Source organism: Atta colombica, unplaced genomic scaffold (assembly GCF_001594045.1).
Source record: "Atta colombica isolate Treedump-2 unplaced genomic scaffold, Acol1.0 scaffold125, whole genome shotgun sequence".
Lineage (NCBI taxonomy): Eukaryota > Metazoa > Arthropoda > Insecta > Hymenoptera > Formicidae > Atta > Atta colombica.
Genome location: NW_017259212.1, coordinates 2850582 through 2855192, shown reverse-complemented (window position 1 = coordinate 2855192; position 4611 = coordinate 2850582).

Below are 4611 nucleotides of genomic sequence, written 5' to 3'. Positions count from 1 at the left end.
CTCTCTCTCTCTCTCTCTCTCTCTCTCTCTCTCTCTCTCTCTCTCTCTCTCTCTCTCTGTATCTCCTCTCTATTCCGTATATCCTTTATTCCGTGTATCCTCCGGCCTATGTATTACGCGTATGTATATTGTATACGCGTCTCGTTGGCACGCCAATACGATGCGTGGCAATGCACTTTAATGCCGCGGCGCGGCCTACTTAGCGGCCGGCTTGATTAACATGGAGTGATTAATAGTTGCTCCCTCCGTTCGTAACCAACCCCAACAGCGGCGGCATCGAAGATCTAATCGCACGATATTTATTGCCCTGCGCGTCGTCCACTTCGGAACCTTCGCCTCGGCCACGGCGATTTTGCGAGTCCGCTCCCTCTTCTCTTTAACCTCCTTTCATGTTCTTCTCCTTTTCGATTTCGTTTATTTTGATTTTTATTTTCGTCTCACATCGACTCACTTGGAGCCGGTCCGCTCCTCGCCTTCCTGAATTTCGGCCTCCCAACATCGCCTGAATTCCTTTCGGTTCCAGTTTCAGCTCAAGTTATTTAACAGTGGTTTAATGATATTTATTAATTTATGCGACGGAAGTATATAATATTAATTAAAAATAAGCAGTAAAATATAAGTTAATTATGTCTCACTTTGTTTTAAAAATTAACTTTTTTCGTTTGTGATGAATATGATAAATATCTGTAGTCGTATATTCGAATTCTATTCTAATTCCATTTGAATAAAAAGAATCTGTCTATGTTTTCGATAAATTCGAGATGATACGCTGTTGGGTTTTGCGCGAGAGACATATCTATCTCGTTTGTTCCCCCTTTACATGTTGCGTCAGCGTTACGTTGGCGCCGCATTCGTCTATCCAATCTGTAGCCGTGTTTACAATCCCAGCTTCGATGGCTTGCAATTGTTCTGACCAGGGATGACTTTGTAAATAGATATGGACATTTTACTCCTTTAAGCATCGATTCTACAAAAGTGATTATTATATCGAGCATCGATATTAGAGATGATAATTATCTTTGAAAAACACATTGGATATGAAAATTATAAATATGATTATTTTCGTAAGATTGCATTTGGAGACAGTAGTTTGATATAATTTAAGGTACTGTTTCAAAACGCGTTTACAAATGTAATATATATTTTTCTCTTTACTACAATAATAAAAAAAGGGTTTACTTAATTTTTGTGCTCAATTTTACATACAGCGTATAATTTGCTTGAAGGAAATGTGATTATTATTTAAAAAAAAATATCGGATAATCACGAAAGTCACAATGTCGCGTGTCATGTTTCTTATTATCGCAGGAAATGTACAAATGTTCGATAAGGAAATGCATTGAGAGCAAAGTGCACGTAACAATTATATAATACGTAATTAAGATACTAATACATTTATTTGTGTGTAAAATCGATCCATGAAATTTACACGTGATTAATGAAATATTCGATGATAACAGTCTGATAATAGCAATGTCGTGGTTACGCGCGGAGTTCAGTGTCGATAAATAGAGTCGTCGTACATCAATGCGCCCACTCGGCTTCCCGCGGAGACTATTTATACGCCTATTCCATGGACAACGAGTCGATAATTAAGACGCTGTGTAATTAGCGATTAACGCGCGTTATTAACAGTGCAAACAGTTCGCCATCGGCGAATCGGCGCGCCATATGGGGGACTTAGCAAGCCGCAGTAATGGGCGGATACTGCGGTACAGATATCGCCGATACGTTTTGCCGCATACAAAACGTGCATTTTGATTCTGCACGGGTCACCGTGCTCGGATTTCGTCGCTTACGAAGCACTGACATTCGGATATACGTAGGATACACGCATAGAAACTTACGCACGAAGTGCGTCGTTCGCGGTAATTAAATCCTCCAGGAATCCGGTGAATTATCAGTGGCGCGTGGTAGGCAGAATATTTTTACGACGACCGCATCATTTCTGAAGAGGATTTTCCATTTGGTAAGTATCCGCTTTGTTTGTTATATTCAACTTTAAAGCATATTGCTATGTATTTGAAACAATGGACGATTAAATGCAATAATTTCATACGTTGAATCTTGAAAATCCTTACAGAAATTTAATACTGAAAGGTAATAATTATACAATTACTTATTTTGAATATTGAAAGCAATGAACAATATTTTTAATATATATACATAATATTTTTAATTAGGGATGCATCAGATATCCGGAAAGTATCCAGTATTTAATATTATCCGGCACTTTTACTATCCAACCGGATAGCCGAATGTCACTATTATCCGGTTGAAATTTGATATCATTAAATTGTTGATTTTTTTCTTATAATGTTCTAGAAATATGTATGCATATTCATAATGCCATAATATCTTATACATTGTAAAATTACAATCTTTTTCCTTAAAGACCTTTTTTTAGAAGATACTTTCTCGGAATCCGATTAGATATCTGAAAAATGTTGGATATCCGGAAAATGTCGGATATTCGATTCGAAGAAATTGCCTTTTTGGATATCCGATGTTACATTCTGCCCGGATATCCGTTATTCGGTATCCGGTAATTTTACGATCCGATGCATCCCTATTTTTAATACTCAAAATAAGTATAGTTAATCATTATCTTTCAAAACGTTAAATTTTTATTTTAAAGAAAATACTTCAATAAACTCCTCTTTTGTACACATTGACCCAATAATTTAAAGCATAAAAGCGCATACTTATCATTCTGAATAAGGGCCATTGAAAATACTATCACAAAGCGAAAAAATATATCCATTTAGAATGTTATTACCAGTTTTAAGGCATTATTAATTTTAAACGATAATCAAACTGCGATGACTTCAGCAACAGTAGTAGTATATAATACAGTAATAATTGTGACACAGTTATCATTTCCAATTTGAGATACCGTTATCCAAGTGAGAACATGGAGCTAACGTAGTGTTATATTCGTGTAAATGAACTTCTATTCATAAACCTCGATAATAAATATTCGTCTGTCTACCTTAGTAAGGACGATCGAAGGTGCGTGTCTTGCATGCCGTAAATACGAGACAGCGATAGTCGCAATTGTGATCGGGAGAAGCGACATTGTTTCCGATGGTCCCGATACCCGCCTCCCACGACATTGTTGGACGGTCTTATTATCCCTGAGCTCTTTGATCGATATGGACAGATATCGATAACGGTGCGATGTTTATCGTGCGGGTAGGCTCGGATAAACGCGTACGGTGTAGCATTACACAAAGAACGTGATGCATGGCCGATGGTAGTATCGGTGTGTGAAAGGAGGGAGAGAGAGAAAGGACGAGGAGAACACCTTGTTTTTTGTGATCGTAGGTGTTGCCTCAAAAGGGCTACGAAGAAAACTCCTCGCATTTATGCATCTTTACGTAATTACAATTGTACGTACGATATTCGGAAATAAATACGTTTGTGAACGATCAATCAGAGCATGATTTTTTGTGAATTTATTCATTGTATTGTTACACTGTTAGAAATGTAATCACGAGCTTCCTTTACGTGTAAATGAAGCTCATGGTTATGAATAAAATTAAAAGTAATGAATGATTTAACTGAAAATTAAATTACAGTAGTTACTTAAATGTAATAAACGTGTACATTAAATTTATGAAATTTAATGTACTTTTAATAAAACTTTATGAAAAGTACATTAAATTTCATAAATTTTCATGAAAAATACATTAAATTTTATGTACACGTACATAAATATACTTTTTAGTTATATAAAATATATTAAATTTAATATAATGCCATGAAAGTTCAAATATTATTAAGTTCAAATTGTGTAACTTAAAAATTAATAAAATTTAAGAACATTTCTAACAGTGTAGAAAATTTGTGTGTTAAATTTAACACATTTCATGTATTTCAGCAATCCATTCAAATTTTTGTGTTAATTTCATACAAGATGATATGTTAGAAAGTAATACAATTATTATTTGTAAAAAAATTAATATAAAAAATGTATCAGTGACACAATTTATGTAAGCAAATTGTAGAAACATTTTTTTCAGTAAAATTAATTTATGATATATCAAATTAACATGTATTTTATTCATTTATTTGAGAATTTATGTTTTAAAATGCATTATGTATTTTATTCATTTATTTGAGAATTTATGTTTTAAAATGCATTATTTTTATGTTATTTATTTACTTACTCATAAATTATGTTATTTTGGCACTAAAAAATGTGAAATATTATCCTAAGGCAATATTCAAATAACATAATTGTATTAAATTAAACTCGTGCATATGTTAAAAATTCAATAAGGTTTTAAGTGAATCAATTTATCACATATACAAAATGTTTTACTACATATACGATAAAATTTTCAGCGTACTTATTAAAAAATAAATTAAGAACTTTTTATCAGTTAATACAAATTATATGTATGTGTGATTGTAAAAAAATTTTTATTTGGTACCACTCTACAATATATTAACATTCGTGTGTACGACCAACATTACAAATTCGCGAAATCAAATGTTGTGGCGGACACCATAAATTGATGTCCGCCATGCCACGCTCAACAGATCCTTTAACGCACGCCGTCGCAGGGTGCCATAGCTTGTATCCAATCGATTTTTGCTTAACGC